General features: G+C 45.7%; 1 protein-coding gene across 5 annotated transcripts in view; it reads left to right on the top strand.

The window, feature by feature from the left end:
* LIMA1 (LIM domain and actin binding 1) overlaps nucleotides 1-22,829 on the top strand; it is a 230,770-nt gene that overhangs the window by 173,950 nt on the left and 33,991 nt on the right. The window lies entirely within an intron of this gene.

The following is a 22,829-nucleotide window of genomic DNA, read 5'->3' as shown; positions in this document are numbered from 1 at the left end:
CCTGCCTGTTTAGAGCTTCCCATCTCCCCCCCCCCCCCCCCCCCACCCCACTAACTGTGGTAATTATGTGCATTATTTATTCAGCATGTGTACTGCCATCCATAGCTTCTGATAAGGGTCCGATGTGCACTGTCTGCTTTTAGTATTTTTTCTGTGTTTGAGATGTGGTCAGTATGTGCAGTCTGTAGCCTGCTTTCTTTGCATTTCAGCCGTGGTCTCAATTGCACTCTGCCCGAGTATTCTTTAAACGGGCCTAAGGGATGTCCAGTATGGGCATTCTATCCATGATTTTCCTTCTTTGTACGTTAGCTGTGGTAAGTATATGTAAATCTCTCCAGAGCTTTCCTTCTTTCTGTTGTAGCTGTGGTAAGTATGTGCGCAGTCAGTCCATTGCTTTCACTTTCTGATTTTTTGAGCTTTTGTCCGCAGGTTTGCTCTGTCCATAGTTTGTATTCGGCCTCTCTGTGCCGTGGTGTTTATGTGCACAGTCTCGCCATTGTTTTCATTCACTATGACCTGATCCGTGTGTGTACAGTCTGCCTATAGCTTTCATTCTAGGTTTTGAAGCTGCAGTAAGTATGTGTATGGTCTACCATGGTCTACCATACCATACCATACCTTAGCTGCTTTGCATGATGCAGCTTTTGCCAGGATATACACGGTTTGGCACGGGCTTTGCTTATGTGTGTGTCTTCAATTGTGGTCGGTGTGTGCACGGTCTGTCCATAGCTTTCAATCTTGATCAGAGTGGTGGTGGGTGTGTGAACGGTCTGTTGATGGCTTTCATTCTGTAGGCTGGAGCTGTGATTTGTATGTTTAGAGACTTTTCATAGTTTTCATTCTGTGTGTCGGTGCTCTGGTTACTTCGCACAGTGTCTCTGTAGCTCTGTAGTCAGTATGTCAGTCTATCACAAGCGTTACTTCGCTGTGTGGAAGCTGTGCCATATTAGCCACGGCCTATATAATGATTTTACAAAGCTTAATTTGTTTTATTTGTTGCTCTGCAGTATACGTTGGCTTACAGAGCATGGTAATAAGATGCATGACTACAGAGTCACTTGGAGAGGTCTAGTCTTACAATTAAGCTCCCTACTGCTATTGATACTGGTAGCATTTTATCCGCTAATCGTGTTTCCTCAGTTCTTTGCCGGTGTGTTCCTAAATTGATCATGCGTTCTTGCTGCTGTTAATCATGTACTCCCAATTTCTCTCACTCTTTTCTGCTAGGGGTGGGTTACTTCGGTAGGAGTCTGATCATGCAACTTTCTAGCAACATGTGAAGGTATCACAAGTCGTGGTAGGTATCTCTTGTCATTTAATCTAGGGAAGGATTTATGTTTGCTTTCTCTTCATTCCTGATGGCACTGAGCTACCCACACTTGTCGCACAATTTTCTGCAGTGGCTTCCCAGGAATTGCTGTCCAATAGCCTCTTTACTAGTGTTGTTGAGCTGTTGGTGAATGTAGAGAGCCGTAGCTGCATGGAGATTGGCCTATAGGCTAGTCCTCTTAACTTGATAGCAGCTAGGAAACACCTGGCCGTGCAGAGGGGGATCAGTATGGTCCCCATCCATTAGTCTGGATGCTGGTACTATGTTCCAGGGCTTTTGTGTCTCGGGGGCTTCTGCTCGGTTATAGTTCTCCAGTATTTTTCCTTTTCCAGTATTTCACGGTCTGCTTCATTCTTTCCAGTTTGAGTTGTGTGGTTCTTGCCTTCTGTTTGGAGAAGTTTCCATCCCCAGTGTTTGTGTCTTTTCTTTTTTTGGCATCAGCTTTCTTGGTCCCAAAGCATCTTCTTGTGCCACACTGATGTTTACTGACCATGTGAGTGCCTCCTATACTGTGTATTCACTAGTTCTGTACATCTTCCTAGGTATCCCATTCCCCACTCCCAAAGCTGTAATATAAAAGTCTCTGCTGTATTTAGAGAGTTTGGTTGGTGTAATCACTGAAATTGGTATCTCTGTATTCACAGAATTGAGTTTAGTTATCAGTGATGGTGCGTTCCTGTCATGGTTGTGTTATACAGTCTTAACAAATCCAAGTTAGCATTGTTCAGTATTTAATGTATTATCTGCGTGTTCTTTTTCCTTGTGTAAAAGAATGCCTTAGTCGTAGGGTGCGTGTCTGCAGGTATAAGTGTGCTGTCCGTATTTCTTTGTGTTGAAGTCCTTTGTTTCTCTCTGTGTTAGGTAGTGAGTTGCTATTCCTTTGTTCCACCGTGCTTGAAAGTTTCGCTCGCCAAGTGCCGTGTCGTGTGTCTTTGTGCCTTTGTGTTTTTGCATTATCCAATGTACAAGATTCCTTTGCCCGCTGCTGGTGACCAATTTACTTATCTGGCTGTAGATGTGTTTAACAATCTCATTAATTTCTCCTTGTGACCAACTTTTGGCATTCTCCATATCAGTGTGCATGTCCTTTTCAGTTCTAGAGTCCATCCCTCCCTTTCAAAAGCAGTAGTAGTTCTAACATGATGTTGGTGTGTGTCTTGGTGACATGTATGTAACTCCTTGTTCCAGTGATGGCTTATACCCCCTAATTCTCCCTTCTATTGGTATTAGCCCTCCTAGTCCCTTGCTTGTCTTCCCCCAATCCCCTTGTCAGTTTATTTTTATGTAAGTGGCATTTTATTGTTTGAATGTGTGTGTTTGAGCTGAAACTTGGAGAGTAATAAAATGGTGAATGTGGTGTTGGTCTATTACCTTTACCAGTGGGTGTTTTCCTCTCTTTATGCTAGTGTCCCCCCTGTTTCAGTATCTGCTTTTTCAGTGTGTGCCGTCTCACTCCTACTGTCCTTTCCTCCGCTCCAAGCCATCGGATTAGTATGTGCATGTTTAGTCCAGGTTCTCCTGTCTCTGTAGAGCTGGATATCAGTAAGTACTCTTCTCTGTTATCCAGAGTTCCGTGCTTCTGCTAACCTTTTTGGAGTGGGCCTTGGGATCTTCCGATCGATCTGTTGGGAATTCTTTTGTCCAGCCTGAGCGTTTGAGCATCCTCTGTGGCTCTATCTGTAAAGTTCTCTATTTGCTGTACAGGTTTCTGAAAAGTACATGCAGCTGCAGCCTATATATTTCTCTTATGTTCGCCTTTCTTGTGAACCATATCTGCGAACGCCTGCTGTACTTGACTATTAATAGGTTTGAAGTAATATATAGGATCGTCATATCCATACTTTCCTTCCTTGTTGGCATTGTGGACGGTTTTATCAGTTGTCTTGCTATACAGACTTTTTTTTAAAAAAAATTATTTTTTTTAGATCTGGGCTGTTGCATTTTATCTGCAGCGGTCTGCTTCTCTCATTCCCCACCCCAATCTACTGTTAGCTATTTACTGGACAGTATCTGCAGCCACTCCCAGGTAATTCTTCCTGAGATATTTGAGCTCATGAAGAGTATTTACTGCTGTCTACTTATGATTTTTAGGTCGAGCCTGGGCAGCGAATGCGCTGCTCTGCGAGGCATGCTGGATTGAGGTATGGCATAGAAGCTCCACCCATTTCCCACCCATCTTTTCAATTGGCTCCTGTTACTGTCCTTGTGAAATCGTTGCTTTGAATTTTTTTTCCTGTTGCCTATTTTAGCTGCTTGAGCTAATCTATGACTACTGGCTTTATTTTCACCACTTGCTAATCTAGAAACTAAATTGCATCTTAGGTAGTTTCTTTGTCATCGGTAGGGGCAGGCCTTTCAGAGATCTTCTATACAATGCCTTTTGTGTCTACCTACCTACCTACCTGTACCTGTCTGTCTAAGCATATGATTGGGATTACAGCATTCTGTCTTCACACCTGTTCATGGCTTGTTCGCACTAGTGATGGTGATTGCAGAGATTTACCTTTACTTTCCACATTTGGTTGACTGAAATACTGTATCCTATTAAAATTGCAGGCGCTTCTCCCTTTTACCTTACAGAGCAGGTGCAAACAGTTGCAGATCTTTTCCTGTCCCCATTTCTCCTTGACTGTTTGTCTGGTTCTGGAATTGGTTGTGTTTTTCACTAGTGCCTGGCTGAGCTGATGGTACTGATTTTGTTATCTGCCTGTACTTTCTACTTTGCCTTTCCATATCGGGGCTAGTGATGGCAGCTATCTTCCTGTGCAATCATACTTTGCTTTTCTGAGATCTTTGCTGCCAGGAGTTGTCTGTAATTTCCACCTTGTTTACCTGTCTGTCACTACAGTGAGTTACTGCCTGCACTCTTGTCTGTGTAAGTTAGGCATTTGGTTGGCAGAAAGTCCCACATTGCCTGTCCAAACATGCATGGCTGGAATCCACAGCGGACTCCGTGGGCTTGTCTCTCAGTTCACTTTTCTCCTCCACAGTCTCAACGGTTCTTGCAGCTGGCTTAGTGTTCTTGCAACATTTCTGATCCCATTGTGAAATGGGATTCTGTAGGATTTGGGCTGAAAGGGGCTCGCTCAGCTCAGCAAGGGCTGCTCAGTTGGAGCCAAGGTTACTACCTGCAGTTCAGATTCAATAAACATTTCAATGCATTCTGCAAAATAGTTTTCTATAACTGGTCATTCCTCATCCCTTAGGCACTGGCGTAAATGAGTTCCACATAAAAAAATGTCTCCATGGTAATGTTTGATTTTATGCATTTGTTTCTCTGACCTGAAGGTATATCTCTTAAGTCTGCAACGCCAGATTGTACATTCAGCTGTAATTTGCCATCGTCTGTCAACAGCAGACATAGATTACTTGACTGTTGCTTCATGGAGTGTTGCCTCGTTTTTTTTTTTCTTCTGTAGTATGATGGTTTCAGTCTTGTTTAATGCTATACCATTATGCATGGGCTGCACTACTTGTTCGTCTGTAACAGGACTGGCTGTTCTACTTATCTGACAGTGAGGTAAACGAAGACTTGGTTTGGCATTACCAAGGCAGGCGGTGAGAGTCCAGTTTATGCCGCAAAAGTCCATAACATGGAATGTAACATGGCCCTCTATTGAGTGGTTCTGTTCAGCCTGATTGGATAATACGGTTGCAATATGACCGGTTGTTTTTTTGTAACATTAGGCTTTAGCACTAGCCTGGCTGTAACCTGACTAGATCTGGTGGTGCTTCTTCACCTGCCAAATGACGGCCTACAGTTTCTGCTTCACTAATATGCCAACTTGCAGTGTTTGGCAGTAGGATGTGCTAGTCTGCAAAAAATGTTCGCCTGAAATGTGCAGACTTGTATTGCTTGTTAAGCTATAACATAAAAAAGCTCCAAGATTGTAACATGAGACTCTAGTGTTGCCTACCCCGTACCCTGACAAACTGTCTTGTACTGCTGTATCTTCGACTGTAGGATTTTTGCTCTTTATAGTATGTAGTGTTTGTTCAACTATAAGGGCATAAGATTTGAATGCTTGTGTGGCTACAACTTATAGGGCTTAAACTTCAGCTGTTGTATTGCTTTGCGTAACTGACACAAAGGTCCCTTTTCGGCTATAGTTAATGAATCGACAGAAGAGCTTCTTTGTAATGCAGAGAGGGTTGTGGTGCTTACTCTGCTGTAATACCCGTTTAGTTGTAACTGTGAGCACTATTGGATGAAAGGCTGCAGTGTTGCTGTGCTTGTAGCTTAACTGACTTCAGTAGTTCTTGTTGACCCCGATGGGCTAATGCGCTTTTGTGGATCTCATAGCTGCAGTTAATATAAGGTATTTTGTGACCATTTATAAAGCGGTTATGTCCTGTTGTAGGCCTACGAGCTTTGTGGACTTTGGTGTGTTCAGAATTTAGTTGATAGTCAGTACTGCTTGTGCAGCCACCACCTGAAGGCTTCTACCATTGACTGAAGGGCGCGTTTCGCAGTACTATGATCGACAGTCATGGTTGTATTGCAGTAAGCGGATTGGTTTCAGTGGTTTGTTAGTTACTAATGTAATGTGCAGTAGTATGTGTTGTCCCATGCTCTTTAGTGTTTTTTACCATGATAGGCAATAGTACATGTGTGCTCATTACAGGACCGCCCCCTTATTATTAAATTCTACTTGCATGGAGATGAACTGCCTCACTTTTGTGGGATAGCATTGAATCTGCGAACAATGCACTATCCAGAACACACTTTCGGCCCTAAACTTTATTGTTTTTTTTTTTTAGCCATCTGTGCTTTATGGGATCATTACTGCTTTTCTCTCTCCCCCCCCCTCCCCCCCCCCTTCGCTATCTAGGAGGGTCTTGGTGACTGAGTTTGGAGTGTCTCGTTTTATATTGCTGTACTGGCCCTCGCTGTTTTACGTCTCAGTTTCGTTGCTTCCAGAAACCGTTGTTGACTCCTACATTTTTAGGTCTGGCTGGTCAACTGTCCACTGATTAATTCTTACCATTCTTTAAGGTTTCACAGAGTGCTTTGGCTTAGCGCAGAGGGGGTGTTTGTTCTCTCACCTCATGTTCCTTCCTAGAGGCTCGGTGTATCTGTGCTGGCATGGCAGTGCACAAAGGGCTGTTTAACATGTCAGGTACACTGCATCATCACACGTGACCTTGATCTCGTAGATGAATTGCATCGAGCTCGCAGGACTGGTCTCACTCGTGCTGTGCTATGTGGACACGAGCTTGGGGTCTACCGCTGCAGTAACCTGCGTATTACCTCGTGCTACTTTACTTTCTGACTGTCAGCAAAGGTTGTTCCAGCTGCAGGCACACACCACAGGGCTGTGCAGGCGAGCTTTGACTTGCAAATGGAGCCGAGCTCGAAGTTCTCTAACCAGCTTCTGAAACCTGACCTCGCCTAAGGCTCCCTCCTCACCCCCACCTTCCGAGAATTCCTGAGCCGTGAAATGAGTTACATATTCCAGTGATGTACGAGAGTGTCTCGGGACCTATGCGTCATCCTCGTTTTTTCCAGTTTTCTTGTTAATCCTCTCCTTCACGTTTTTTTTAACCAGCTCGCAAATGCCTAGTTTCCAAAGTTGCTCAGATCAATTGGCTTTGACAGTGCTCATTATCATTGAGATCAGTGGTGCTGGCACGCTTTTTAGGGTGGGAGTGCCGTTCAGCAACGTCACCTCACTAAAGGCATTAGGTAGATGTGATGGGGTTTCTTTTAAAACCCAAAAATGCTGCCAGAAGGAAAGCCTTTGCATGGCTCCTTTACTGCTCATTCTCCATCTAAACTCTTTCAAGTTAAACGGGGGTGCCGCACCATAGCAACAGCGCGCTGACTGAGTGTGCATCTTGCGTGTCACAGTATCAAATCCTGGGAAGATGGCGCCGCTGGTTGTTTTCTTCTTGCATAGAGCTGTGTGCAACCTCTAGACCACAAGTTCAAATTCTCAGCACATGGCTGAGAGGAGCTTGAGAGGGTTGTGGAGTTAGCAGACGTCTTGAGCTGTGTGCAGGTAGGGGACGTTGAGAGTCGAATGCTTGATGCTCGGACTTGTGTGACAAATTTAGGTCTCAACATAGTGTAGGGCCAATCCACCCACGTACATTTTGACACCGTTTATGCCATTTTACAACAGCATTTAGAGTTTTTTTATTTTTTTAACCAGTGCTTTCTAAATCATCAAACGCGACGGATATGCTGCTTGTAAGTGGCATTTGTATGTGATAGTACTCTATATAATCATCCAGTTGTTACTGGCTCGTTTTGCAGCTGAGGCAAGTGATTTATATGGCAAGTGCTTCAAGTTTACACTCCAGCGGTATGTTGACACTATGGAAAACCAGTGGTCACTTGGAACACCCAAACAGCATCTTAGGATCCTGGTAGTTTTTTCCAATGTCAATCTCTATTTCGTCCCCAGGTTAATGCAGCAACAAAGTAAGTATTATCACTTGTCTCAGGGGAGCCTCCCCCACTGTCACACAGATTGTGCCAGTCCTCACTGCATACGTGCCCTGCTTGGATTATTGCAAGGTGTACGAGAGACCAAGATCAGTTGGACCACTGCTCCACAGCTAAGCAGGCAGACTGCACTTCGACCCAAAGATATAAGGTCACCTCCCCATCTTTAGTGGCCCAACTTAAACGAGCATAGACAAAGCCAGTAGGTCTCACCTATGCAAGAGCTGTTGGCTTTTCCAATATGTTTTAGCCGTGTGTTCACCAGCGTGGCCACTGCTCAGCATGACTAAAAGGGAGTAGAGTAGAGTGCAGTGGATTGGAGTAGCGTAGAGAGGTGTAGAATAGAGTTGAGTGGCGCTGAGGGAGTGGAGTGTCAGAGTGTAGAGTGGCATAGAGGGTGTGGTGTAGAGTGGTGTAGAGTGACATAAAGAGGAGTAGTGTAGGAGAGTAGAATGGCAGAGTGGAGTATAGTGTTGAAGAGTCACGTGATGTAGAGTGGAGTAGTGTCGTGGAGTAATGTGGCATGGAGTGGCGCAGAATAGAGTGGCATAGCGTGGAGTGGCGTAAAGTGGAGTAGTGCATCATAGAATAGAGTTGAGAAGTGGCAGAGTGGTTCAGGGTAGATTGTTTCAGCGTAGTGTAGTGGCATAGAATGCGGCAGTGTAGAGTGCAGTGACACAGACTGCTGTGGTGCAGATTAGAATAGTGGTGTAGCGTGCAATGGCACACATAGCAGTGGTGTAGAGTAGAATAGAGAGGCTTAGAGTGGAGTAGTGTCATAGAACAGAGTGAAGTAAAGTGGCATAAAGTAGAAGAGTGGAGTAGAGCGTCCTAGGGTGTAGTATTATAGAGCATAGTGTCGTAGAGTGCATTGGGTTTGAGTAAAGTGGTGTAGAGTGCAGTAGTGTTGGGTAGTTTCAGAGTAGAGTGAAGTGGCACAGGACAGAGTGCAGTGGCGCAGAGTAGAATAGAGTGGCATAAAGTTTAGTAACATAGAGCACTATGGTGTGCAGTGCCATAGTGTGCAGACTGCAGTAATGGTGAGAGCAGTGGCCTAGTGTACAGTGTAGAATAGAGTGGCGTATTGTTTTGTAGAGTGGCATAGAGTGCGGCTGTAGGAGAGTAGGGTCTGCTTTCTATGTTCACCCCCACTTTTTGCTTTTGCTTCACTGGTTTTCGACTTAGATGTGGCTGTGGGCCTGCCAATCAGACCCACAGCCCAGCTGTTATCTCTCTAAATTAATACTATGTACTTTAGGTGCATAACCCAATTGGTTAGGGTCACCTAATTGGCCCCTGTACAGTGTACCTTAGGTACCCAGGGCATAGGTGTGCCCTAGGCCTACCAGGGGCTGCAGCATGTATTATGCCACCCCTGGCCTGGCCTTCCATTATGACACAACTGGCTGATCACTCAGCTGGGGCAAGGTCGTGTAATCACTCCTTGCTTAGGTGTAGTATTCCTATACCTACCTTATATATAGACACATGTGTACCTATCAGCCACTCCTATGGCAGGCCTTAACAATCCTGGAGGCAGAGTGCTTGGTAACATGTGAGATGGTGCTCTAGCATGAGCTGAGCCTGTCTGCAGCTTTCGGAACCATGTCCTTATAGCTGTTCTATGATATAGCCTACCATATACTCTTAAAGTGCCTTATAATCTTAAACGGTTATGGTAACTATGGTTTGGCTTTATCAAAACATGTTGTGTAAGGTGTCTTAACACTTTGGAATAATACCCCCATACCATTTCTGGCAATGAGGATATTATTCCTCCCTTCTAGAGGGAGAAGACATGTTGAAACCTACTTACCCGGTTAAAGTTGACCAGAGCCCCAGCATCACAAAATGGATGCTGCTGCCACAGACACAAGTCTGACCTCCTGCTGCTGGGAGTCCTTCCAGCGAGGGAGGCTTGGACAATAGGTTTCCTGCCTTGGGAGGTGCGAGCATCACCCTAGACAGGATTTAGTGTATTGGGGCAGGGAGGGTTGAAAGAAACTAGACACTGCCTGGGGCACACAAGGTGTCCAATGCATAGTCCAGTTCAAACCGGCGCTCTCTGGCGCGAAGCTGGACAAAGGAAAGGGGGTGTAACCACTCCCCTTCCTGGTCCCACCCATAGGAGGGACCTTGCAGGTAGCCCAGCCCACTAGCCCAGTATATTAGTAGGTAGCTGAGCCCTGCAGAAATTAGATTAACCTGAATCTGCAACTTGTACAGAAACTCTGGACCTTCGACATTCGACCTCAGGAAGAAGACTGAAGAAATCTCCCTTGTGGCCAAGGAGTGACCACCCTGGGCAACCAGGCACCATCCAGCGACCACTGCTTGCTTTGCGACTGATCCTACGAGGGACGACTGCAGAGACTGACCAGCGCCGAGACTTCCAGACACCTCTGACCCAGATCCACATCGACAGCAAAGCTGAGACCCGTGGAGGCGACGAGGGACGTGGGACCGGCGACTTGGGAAAAGTGGCTAGTATCTGACTAGCGCGACTTCCGAGGCTCCCTCGAGGCTGTGCTTGGGGAATTGAGAAGCCCCCATCCCGAGCACCATCTGCAAAGAAGTCCAGCTCCCCACACTTCACGTGTTCTGCGTGGGGCCCTTCTGCACCGGAGTTGCTCGACGCGTTGTCCGGTTGCTGGCCCGTTGGCTAGTGACTTCTGCGACGACGAACCTTTGTTTTCATCTTGCTGGTCCGGCTCCTCCAGACTGGCATCCGCTCTTCTGTGAATGAGAAGCACCCCAGACCTTCCTGGTCTGCACCAGAAGCAAGTCCTCCATCCTGCGTGGGTTCCGCTTGCCAAGGCTTGTTGGGTCCTGACTCGACTTTGACGCCGCCGACCGCAAGAGCCTTCGTGGGACAGCTCACCTCCTGGTCCTGGTCGTCCTCAACTCCTCCTGGTACCCATGGCTGCTGCGACAACCATCACCACTTCACCTGCATCTTCACGACATCGCCTGGTTCCTTCCTGGCTGGTGACCTAGACTCTGTCCCTTCTGCTTGCAGCTATCCTTCCTTCTTGATTCCATCCTTGGGATCCACCGGACACTCTTCACTGACCGCCTGTCAGCAACTTTCCTTCAGGCATCCATAGAAGTCCACGACGAAACCCGACGCAAGTTCACACCTATGCACCCGCAGCCCGTGGGCTAGGTAACTTGGGTACTTCGGTGCTCACAATGGTATTGACTATCCAAGGGTCTAGTTTCCGAGTCTCGACTTCCTAGCTACACCAGAAGTGTCCTAAAACTGTTAATTTCTAACAACTTCCATTTCTATCGACTTTTACGCATTACGTGTGAGGGTTTCCACTCTGCACCTGAATCCCGTGGGCCTCCCACTTCCTAACCTTTGGTAGTATAGTGTAGCCCCAGCGATTGCCTAGGCCTATCCTATGTTCGTGATAGTGGTTCTTATACCACTTACTTAGTATATGGTTTGCGTGGCCCCTAGGGCCTAACTGTATTACTTACCTGTGTGACTTAATGTATGCTTAAATAAGACTGTGTTGTACTTACCTCGAATCTCATAAAGAGTGCTGAGGGTTTGACTAGAATAAATACACTTTATTTTATATATATCTGTTGTGGTGTCCTTTCATTTGGTATTCAAGGGATTACATATGGTATAACAGCTGGCTTCACATGCCATTCAGAGTTTAGCCTAAGACTGCTCTTGTCCATGCTACCACTAGGATAGCTGGTCTATAAGGTTGACTTTACAACCAATCACCATAAGGGTTGTTTGGGCTGATACAAGGTGTACACTAGAATTAGTGACATCATACATCAGGCCAACTTCTCACAGCGGCGGTTTTGAGTAGAGTGGCCTAGAGGGCAGTGGTGTAGAGTGGAGAGGCTCAGGGTAGGGCAGAGTGTAATGGTGTGGAGTTCAGTCGCAGAGAGTGCAGTGTTGCAGAGTAGACTGTTGTAGAGTGTAGTGGTGTATAGTAGAGTGACGTATTTTACATTGGTATGGTGTGCAGTGGCATGGAATACAGTGATACAGAGTAGAATAAAGTGGCTTAGAGTGCAATGACCTAGTGTACACTGGTGTAGAGTGCAGTCTCGTGAAATGTTGTAGAGTAGAGCGGCATTAAGTGGAGTGCAGTGGAAAAGTGCACTGTTGATTTGTAGAGTAGCATGGGTAGAGTGCCTTGGCATAGTGGAGTGACGTTGAGTGGAATATTCATGGTGTGGTAGCGTACTGCCATTACAGACCACATATTGTCAATTGAAATGACAATTACATTTGCACGGGCATACAGTTTTACTGATAAGTGTACAACGTATAAAAGATAATGTGTGGAAATGTTCTCACCCAATGTATTAATTTGTTTTGATTGTGTTAAAATATTTATTTCCACCTCACTTCAGAATTACCCCAAAATGTTTCATTTGTGCTTTTCTGTTCTATTCTGAAATATCTGCACAGTTCAATAACGAGCATTTAAATGTTGTTGTATGCTACAAAAAAAAATAACCCTGTACAGCCTTCTCAAGCACTCCCCAGTAGCTAGCATGATTGTCATATAAATCCGCTCACTTTGAAGTCCAAGAAAGAAAAGTAAACACCAAGCTTCCTGGAAGACATAGCATGACATTTAACCTCTGTCTTTGAATGCACCACAAATGTGATAAGGTTAGAATAAGATGAAAAGGCCTGTTTACAGAAATCCAGTACTGGTGGAAGAATACAGTAAATAGGATCTGAGCAAGGGAAAGGAAGAACTCCACTGGACAGCCTAAAACAAATGGTACCAGCAGATAGAAAACAAGCAAATGTGAGTTACAATCTTCAAAGCCAGTGGTAAGCAATGGGTGGAAGGCATTCCCAGGGAAGCTTTCTGAATGTCCCCAAGATGTTGTTACCAAACCAGACAGCTGTGCTGTCTGGTAGGCTTCGACCTAAAAATTGTCTGGCAAACTCTTAATGTGATATTTCCACTGCCAAGTCTTTAATATACTTAGTAAACTCGAGTTCAAGCCATTCTGTAAACCATCTCGGACCAGCATCTATCACGAAAATCCATCCAACACCTTACACAAAATTGTTGATCTCAAACCAGCATTCCAAGCACCTAGTGTTCTCAGTTTTGATTATGGTAACATGCTCCTCGTATGCCGTAAGATCATAAGATTTGCCTTGTCACTTAAAGCAATCTTGCGTGTAGCTGCTAGCCTTGTATCTGACTCTACAAAGTGTCACCACAGCCTTTTATAGAAATCTCCCGAATTACCTTGGAGGAATGCTGCTGCTTCACATAAGCCTGTATTTCTACAAGTCCGATATGGATAGGACGATCACTGCAGTTTGTGCTGGGTGTTTGCCCAGTGATAGACAAGCGATATCCATGAAGGACATCTTAATCTTGATTTACAAAATTGATGTAACCTCAATGAAAGAAGAGCAACCCTCTTGATAGCAAGTTTGTGACTCTCATTTATATTAGTTATTCTTTATTAAGTGACCTATTATCAATGTGTCCATACATCATAGCCTTTTTAGGTCTCGCGCCTAGCGTTGCAGTGCGCAGCACTGCTCGCTCAGCGAGAGACCCCTTGTAGGGGGGTTTGAAAACAGACCTAGGAAAAGAACACGCACAAGCGTGTGCTTTTCCTTTTGTGCCACGCTATTGGCCTTTGCGTGCGTCTTTTTAACAAAGACGGCACGCATTTGGCCAAAGGCGGGCGCATTGCTCCGCCCATGGCCTATTGGTGTCGGTTACCTGCACTGCCGCCATGTGGTTTCAATTATCGTGCCCAGACACGGGCGCGATAATTGAAACCACATGTGTCGCTGTGGCGTGCGCACCACTCGTTTCTGAAGGGGATGCGGGGGTCTAGACTGTGTTTTGCTAAACGTATTGATATAACGCACATTTTTTATATATATATATATATATCACCTACTGGCGGTCGCCAGTAGGTAGTTATAGTTAGGACCCTGTTTCCATAGGAAAACCGCAACATTCTATTTGGAATAACTTTGGCGCCGGTCGACGAATCCTCGCGAAATTTTCAAAACTAATGGGGCGCTACGCTCCGCTCCTACACTGAAAGTCTCGGGGGGGATTCGTCAAGCGGGGGCTGAGAAAAAAGGGGGTCCCAAAACTCGTTTTTCCCATGCATTTTTCCATAGGACCTTTAGACACAGCTACAGCCCGAACGGCTGAACAGAGTTACTTGACATTTGGCAGAGAGGTAGTCCTCAGGTCAAGGAAGTGCCTTTTGTAGGTCTGGTGTAAATCTGTTCAGTAGTTCCTGAGAAAATAGCATTTAAATCAATATATATATCTGTGGCAGCTTACGGTGCGCTTACGGTAAGCTTACCGTACGCGTACGGTGCCGTGCGCGAGCGCGAATCTGATTGGCTGTTAGATCTTAGTAAACTTTCGAATCTGTCGAAACCAGGAAGTTGCGGCTGCCATTTTCTCTCTCGCACTCTGAGACGGGGTTGAAAAACAAAGGGCAAAAACATGTAAAGGGGCTGTTTAGACAGCTCCCAAGCACCTAGCCATGTTGAGGGAGTCCCCAAAGATCCCCCAAGGCAAAAAAGGGAATTTTAATGTTTTCAAAAATTTCGCCGATTACGCTTACCGTACGCGTACGGTAAAAAATATTTAAAAAAAAAAAAAAAATTATCCACACTCTCCCCACCCCATGTGCAAATGGTGCCCGAAGAGCACCATTTGAGCATGGCATATCACTTAAGTGAAAAACTAAAATATTACCTGTCACAACGATGCTCATCATATGTCCTCCATGTGCGCACGGTGCGCGAAGCGCATCGTGCGTTCATGGCCCATCTAGCGTAACGTGGGCACGCGGTGCGCCTAGCGCACCGCGTGCCCACCGTGCGTGCACGGCACTAACTGCGTAAAGTGGGCGCGCGGTGCGCGAAGCGCACCGCGTTCTCACTGTGCGCGCACGGTGCGTGAAGCGCACCGTGCGCGCACGGAACGAACTGCGTTAAGTGGGCGCGCACGCCACGAATGGCGTAAAGTAACTTGGCATTTAAAAAACCGTACAAATTCACTGAAAAAACCATAGGTTTCACACACGTTATAGTTGGGAATTAGCATTTAAAAAACCTTGCAAATTCAGTGAAAAAAACCATAGGTTTCACACATGTTGTAGTTAGCTGGACATTTTACTGATAAAAAACCATTGAAATTCCCCCGTTATAGTTAATGCAGGCAACTATAACTCACGCGACCGCAATCCTCTGCTGATGACATATGTGTCTTTATGAAAAAAAAAAAATTGTAATATATGTATAGATAAAATTTAATGGAAGAAGACATGGGCAAATAAGTGTCTAAATACAGTATTCGCATCATCAGAGGATTGCTGTCGCGTGAGTTATAGTTGCCTGCATTAACTATAACGGGGGAATTTCAATGGTTTTTTATCAGTAAAATGTCCAGCTAACTATAACATGTGTGAAACCTATGGTTTTTTCACTGAATTTGCAAGGTTTTTTAAATGCTAATTCCTAACTATAACGTGTGTGAAACCTATGGTTTTTTCAGTGAATATATATATATATATAGATAGATAGATAGATAGATATATAGATATATAGATATATAGATATATAGAGATATATATATATATATATATATATATATATATATATATAATTACTCCAGGCCCACGCCTTGTGTGACTGAGCAGCCACAGGGCCGTTACCAATGCCTCAGGCTTTACAGCGTTGCTACCCCTGCCAGCAGCCTTTCGGAGCTGGTAGCTCTTGCGCACAGACAACAGCAGGTGGCAGATGTCCGGAATAAACTGCTCATTCGAAACCAATTAATAAAGCTCCCCGATCAACCCTGTGACGTTCCCACAGGAGCAGGGCCGGCAGGACCGTCCAGAGCTACAGAGCAGCCGCCAAATGCCTAATAAATGCATGCACTTAAACCCTGAACTGCACTCTTATCACTTACCTGCACTCCACGCTTCTACTGCACTGCACTCCTGCCCTCCACCTCAGCATCACACCCCACCCCTGCTCTGAACTCCACCCGTGTACTGCACTCTAACCCACAACTGCAGTGCACTCCTGTAATGGGTAGGGTTGAAAAGTACAGTAAGGCACATTCTGCTGTTTTAGGTAGAATAATACAGCTAACCAGACTTCATAGGGTTGGATAGCAGCGCTGTCACACAGGTGATGGAAACCTTACCGGTTCAAGCAGTGATGGTAAACCATCTACCAAAAAATATCCTCTACAGAGGAAGACATCGCTGGCATTTCGGATGATACTAGGTTCACCAAGCACTCTGACTACGAGACTCTGCACAGGGCTTCAATGCATAGCCTGGCCCCCTTCAAACCAAAACTGTGTTTGTTCTGTCAATCACTCCCTCTCCCCCACAGCAGTCACCTACACTAAAAGCAGCAGCGGACTGTTATTATATACCGCGTCTCTGCCGTGCCCTCAGCTCCATACTTGTAGGTGCATCGCAAACAAGATAGGCAGACAGCCGAGCCCACAGCGGGGCAGTGCCTTACCGCATTACAGCTCAATTCTGGGGTGTTCAGAGCAGGTGGCATACAAGGCTAGGGGGCACCGTGCACAGCACTACTTCCAAGCAGCCAGCCCAGCCGACATCTGCGAAGGTCCATTTTCATCCTCCCCTTTGTGTGTACCTAATCGCAACACAAAGCAAAGGCAACTTATGTATTCAGTTTCCTTCGTCCAGCAACACAACGAGGAGCCTGTTTTGAAGCTGGCAAAATTTAAATACAGGCTTTTAAACTGTTGACAATCTTCATTAGTCAAATGACCTGTTTTTTCACGTGTGGTGTGAAACATGCTTCAGTAATACTTATGGGGGCCTCCGAAGCTAGTGTAAAAGGAATACCATTACCATTTACAACGCCAATAGCTCTAACTTTCACCAATGCGAGACCTATTGCATTGCAAATGCTTGTTTAAATGGTATGACTGTTTAATTCCGTTTGGCACAAAAGGCTGAAGATAATTTAGATTCCCATTATGTAATTTTCAACTCTAAAACGTTCGAACAAATGGGAGAAGATCTAGGGATGCTTTGTCTACAGATCTCCAAGTTAAGGAGTCTGCAGCACTGTTAATATAGATAAAACCTAACCGTGGTGACAGACTGGACGTCTCGACCTCCGCTGGTGTCCCTGAAGCAGACCTGTGCATGATAGAGCATCTCCTACCTGGCCATCTTGGCATTGCAGGTACTATAGGGGGCCCCTCTGGGATATCCTGGATAGCATGTGCTTTGCTTGCCACAAAGGTGCTCAGGAGGCCTGCAAAATGTATCTCTTCAACTATGTCTGTGTTCGAGACAGTGGAACATGGTCACCAGAATTCTACACCAGTCATCTCCAAACAACCACATTGGGTGCTTCTTGGCTCATTTCTTTATCTGCATATGCCTTGGTCTCCTTATCTCGAAACATTGGGAATACTTCAAGATAGTCGGAAAGCTAGTATTAAGGGTATTTACGTAGTAGTTTTTTTTTGTGTGTGTAAATGGCCTGTACATTTGTCTTTAGGTATGGGATCAAATTGTTGCTGTTATCGTTTTAAGACAAAATAATTGAAATGCAGATTTGTATTATACAATCCCAAACCGCAAGGTTAATTTTGCGGATAGGGTCACAAGGATCGCATCACCCCTGCCATCGGATCACTACGTTGGCTTCCTATGAACTAAAGATAACACTTTGAAACAATTGTGTATCGTACACAAACCAGTTCATGATCTTGCTTCAGGATATCTGACCGCTCCTCGTATTCTGAGAATCCGGATCGGCGGTCCCTTCAGTATGCCACAGAATGCTCTGTTCAGATTGGAATATACCGGTGCGTGCATGGCTCTTGCTGCAGTCTCCTTGTTGTTTGGTGTTCCGTTCAGTATTGATTGACCCTTATGGCATTGGGCGCAAGATGGGGAGGGGGGGGGGGTGAAGGTGCCGGAACATATACTATCTTCATTTGTTGGTGTTCTCTTGGTAGTAGGGCTTCCTGGCTTCGAGTGAGAGATGAGTTCGAGGTAAAGATGTTGATACTCCGCTACATTTGTTCACTTGGGGTTCATGGCGTACTTTTATAGAATAAGATGGGCGTGGGTGAAGATACTCGTACCGTGCTCTGTCACGGTCTTTGGTGGTTAACCCTCCCCACCCAGCTCGCGCCCCCTCACCCCGCACATCTAATTTTTGTGTGCGAGATGGGGGTGTGGTGAAGATTATAATTACTGTTGTACAAGACGCTTCCTGTCCTGTGTTGGGCCTCGTGGCATCGAGGGAGGCGAAATTGGAGGGAAGATGCCGGAATTTGCACTATTCTCGTCACCTAGTAGTGTTCAGGGCGTCCCGGCTTTGGGGAAAAGATGTGTGGTACCGAAGCTCTTCCTTTGCAGGGCCCCTGGGGAATGCTAATGTGTTGGTTCTGATCCTCTGACACTCCTACGGTGCTAATAGCAGGTTAGAAGGTATTGTGTCTGCGCTGGGCCTGACTGAGGTCACGTAGCAGGGGATTTCGGCTTATGCACCCAGTTTCACCTCTGACGGCATGGACCAGGGATTAAGCCTCTTGGACACCGAAAGCCCTTTTGTATTCGCGGAAGGAGGGGCGTAGCATCTATTATTGTTATCCTTTGATGCAAGGGCCGCCATGTCAGTGAGGCGAACGTGTTGTGAAGGTGACAGGCGGCGACTCTAATACATTCCTAGCAGGATCCGCTCCCTTGGGGCTGTCCTGTGCTTTAGCTGCCTCCGGTCGGATGCTTCTTTGGGGTTCTCTGGCTTGCCCAATCTAAATACCTGTCCCCCGCTCCTGTGGTCGTTTTCTTTGTTTATTGTTATCCACCGAGCCTCATCCTTGGATTCCTTTCGTTAGGTGTTTGCCTCTGCTCTATTTTCCATCCTGCCAGCCCTTTTGTCCCCCCTCTTCTCTTTCCTTCCTTTCCGCCCTTCTCTATAAATACGTGATTACGTGTTTTTCCGTTTCTTACCTGTGCAACCCCTTTCTTTACTTAAATTCCTCCCCCATAGACCATCTCCAACCATCTGTTTACTTCAATTCCTCCTCCTGTAGCCCCTTCACATCCATCTGCCGTGGCTCCCCCTCGTCTCTTTTCACATCTATTGCTCTCCCCTGTGCTTTTCTATCCTTTTCCACTTCCATCCTTACCCCCCCCCCCCACTTATCTTCACCCAATTCTTCCGTTATCTTTAATCCCATTCCATCTCGCCGAAACTTCCCCTGTCCTCGCCTTTACTCGCATTCCGTTCCCGTCAGACTAAATTCTGCCCTCATGCTGATCTAGCAGTCCTCTCTCCGCCATCCAGGCTTTTATCGCCACCCTCGCTCACTGACTGTACTTTCTCTCCCAGGTCAAGTTGAGTTCCCCGAAGTAAGCAAGCGGTCATGTGGGCGCTGTCTGCCAGCTCCGAACGGGCAAAACCAGCGGCCATGGTTTCGAAAACACCGCGCTGAAACGAAGTCCTCACAGCACCCTCGTGAGCCTCCCGCCCCCTCCCGCGAGCACGAGCTGACCCGCCGGTGACTCACGCGCCGCACCCTCCCTGACCCTCAGCAGGTCACGCTCCGAGCCGCGCGCCTTTATTCCCTCGTTCTACCCAGCTGCGCTGTCTTCACAGCCGGGTGACTGACGCTGCAATCACTTCCCCACGGAGAATGCCTTCGAGGGCCCCAACCGATCACCGCCGCCTCTGGGGTGGCCGGTTACACTGGGCTCTGGACGCCGCTCAGCTGCCTCGTTGCATTGGCGACCCTTCTTTCCTTCAAGGCCTCTGTTTCTTGGCATACACGAAGCAGACACTAGTATTTCTTCAGGAGTTTTAGAAAACACCTTTTGTAGATGTATACAGTTTAAGTGCCGGGTCGTTCAGAACAATACATTACCCCATCTTGGCTTTGGGGAAAGACGCTCCACTGTGGGGTGCACGGGTGTCACTTTACATCTTAACCAGCGCACGGTGAACATTTCTTGGTAATCCACTTGTCTGAAACGGGTTATTATACACAAGTGTATTTCTTTTGCTGTCTCCATTCTATACTACCCACCTTGTGGCAGTTCGGAAGTTAAAAAAATAAAGTCCCGAATCGCACATTTCTTGCCATTCCCTTTATTAAATAATAAAGTTGGCAGCACCCACCCCATATAATGTATTCTTCGTGGACACCCCGATTAGAAAGATTGATATGTTTGTCTCCTTTTTGACAAACTCCGAATGATTGAGTAGCTCTCCTTTAAATCCAATCTCCTTGTTGATCTCGTTTCCTCCCATCTTTTTGTTCTCAGTGGGGTATCTGTGTGGGGCTATCGGTAGGGGGGACCCGACCTGTGATGGTCAGTACAGGATGCACCCCCTAAAACCCTTGGTGAAAATTCCACTCCCGCTCTTCTACTAATTTCTTCCCTTTATCCAAACAGAGCCCTGTGTTCCACCCCTAGGTTGCCCATGGTTAAGTGTAATCTCATCGTAAATCTGTTATGGTCTGCCATGTGATTGTTGCTGGTCTGACTCTAGGGTTCCTCAGAAATATAACGGACAGTGATACTGCCCAACCACCACTATGTAGAGTATACAGTACCCTTGTCTAAGTGTATCAAGTCAAAATGTGTTTTTTATTTTAATATTTATATTTTTGGCTGGAGATGGAAGTCCTTTTTACATCGTGTCATCCTAGCATGGTTCTAGAGGATGATAATTCCCTCCTCAGAATGAGAGCCCCTGAGCTTCTTTCTTCAGAGGGGTGAATGTTTTGTTTGCCCATCCTAGCGAGCAGTTCGATTTCTAGGTGTTGAGTAAGTAGGTCTTGTTTAAATGCCTCCACCTCGCTGCAACCCCTAGACACTGGAGCTCATTTTTACTTGGAAGGTGTTCCCTACTTACCTGGTTCTGCAGCAACACTCGTTTCTCTTCGTTCTAGGTAAGTTTAGAGGGAGAAATCACAGAGTGAGCCCTGAGAAATGAACCATTTACTTGACAATGAGCCTTCCTTGGAGGAAGTAGCTTCAGACTTTAGCTGGAAGTGGCCTCTTTGGACTGGCTTCCAGTGGAAGCCACTCACATGATGCTTGCAGGTGCTGGCGGGTACCATTTAGAGATTTCAATTATTTGTATGACTTTACACTTATCCCTGCTGTATGTGCTCTTGCAGTTCGGTGTTTTGTAAATGAGCATCATTGTTAAACACCGATTCCACGGCCTGTGTTTTTTTTTTTGTGTGCTTCAGGTTCTGTCCGAATTGTTGTATCAAGGGGTTGATGTTTTTATTAGTTGTTGACTTTTACTCGGGTTGCCTCTGATCAGACCTAGCTTTTGGATTGACTTTTGGTGTGAGCACCTGGAAGATGTGAGAGCGCGCAATTCCTACATAGCTGAGTGAGTGGTGTGAAGGATTGTGGGCAGAACGTCATTGTTTGAGTTAAGTAGTTTTAGTGCCCGCCTGGGTTGTATGCTGTCTTTACTCCTTGTATTGAGTATTAATTTTTTATGCAGTAAGCTCATCATTCTCTGAGTGCAATCAATGAATAGTATAGTCGGAGTGAAAAGCCATCGAAATAGTTGGTCGAAGTAGAGGAGATAAACGCATCTGAACAATGGGCACATAAAAAGTAAAGACTGAAAGTCAGAATCCTGATGAACAGAATTCCCCTTCACCCCGAGAAGAAATGCCCCGGGTTTGGCACTGAATTGGCAGTTGCAGAATGTTTATTTTTTGGGCGGGAGCCTAGAGGGCGGTAGATCTTCTTGTAAAAAAAAAAAAGACACCTGCTTGAGAGGTGGCAGTGGGAAGCCGTAACAAGGCACTGGGACAGCTGAACACTAATAAACACATTTGCTCTGAAAATGATTATGGAGCACAGTACGACTGTCTGACATTTTGGGTTCTGCTTGGCAAATGAGTGTTTTTGGCTCTCCTGGGCAGACGTGGGTCAATTAGTGATGCCAGTTGCTAGCCCTGTGTTGCTGTTTGCGAATCCTTTGCACCAATCTGAATTCTAATCTTGTTGAATTAAGGAATCCATAAGTATTTAAGTTTTAGTTGCTCCCTGTTGTGCCTTTTCTATCAGTGATTCGAATGTAAAATCAAGACTGTCTCTTTATTAAAGATTGTTTAAATAAAATGAGGGTGGTGATATGGTTGTTCTTTGAGGTTGATTGTTTCTGCGATGTCTCTTTAATGGCCTGTCTCATCAGAAGGGTCAAATGGCGGTTTGTCATTTCTGCTTCCCCCTGATTTCAATGACATTTCTTCAGACTGGAAGGAGAAAAGGTTGCTGTGACTGATGTATGGAATGTTTTGCTGACCGAGTCAAGTGCCACTAGAAAGCCCTATTTGACAGCAGCTGAGGTGGCAAGTTGGGCTGTTAAAATATACTATTCATAGGGCCCAATTATGAGTCCGCCCGAGCGATGGCTCCATGTAAGAGACCACCAGCCATATTAACAATTTCCCTAAAACCACACCTGGTATCTTCCTTGGTTTTTATGCACACAGATTTGTTCTTTCTGAAACCAGGAGGAATGTGTGTTAAACACAAGTGGAATCTGGAAAATCATTCAGGAAAGGGCCCGTTCAATCCTGACCCATCATGTTATGTCCCATTCCTGCACTAACGAAGTGTAATGGTACACTGCAGATGAAGAGTTACCAGATGGAATTGGTGATTATGGCTCTGGTAATTCTGCCCCGACCCCCACTTCATGCTTTTCTACCATAGTATGTGAACTATAGGTTGGAGTATTCTTAATTCTGCGTCCCTTCTGAAAGGGCAGAACGCTTCAAAAGATAACACATCAATGCTATTTTTTCGTAAAATTTCTTCTAAAAATGTTCCATCCCCAGTAGCATTTCCGGTCTAGAAATGTGGTGGAGAGCTAGATGATCATTTGTGAATGCTTGAAGGAGTGAGCATTGAGGAAGTTATGACACACCCTTTCTCTTTAAAGTGCATAGGTCGAAATGTTGGGTAGGTCAGTTCAAAGTTCTTGAAATCGAAGTAAAAGCC

Source organism: Triturus cristatus, chromosome 4_1, assembly GCF_964204655.1.
Source record: "Triturus cristatus chromosome 4_1, aTriCri1.1, whole genome shotgun sequence".
In the NCBI taxonomy this organism is placed as follows: Eukaryota; Metazoa; Chordata; class Amphibia; order Caudata; family Salamandridae; genus Triturus; species Triturus cristatus.
Note: the sequence above shows the minus strand (reverse complement) of the source record. Positions and strands in the feature narration are given on the sequence as shown.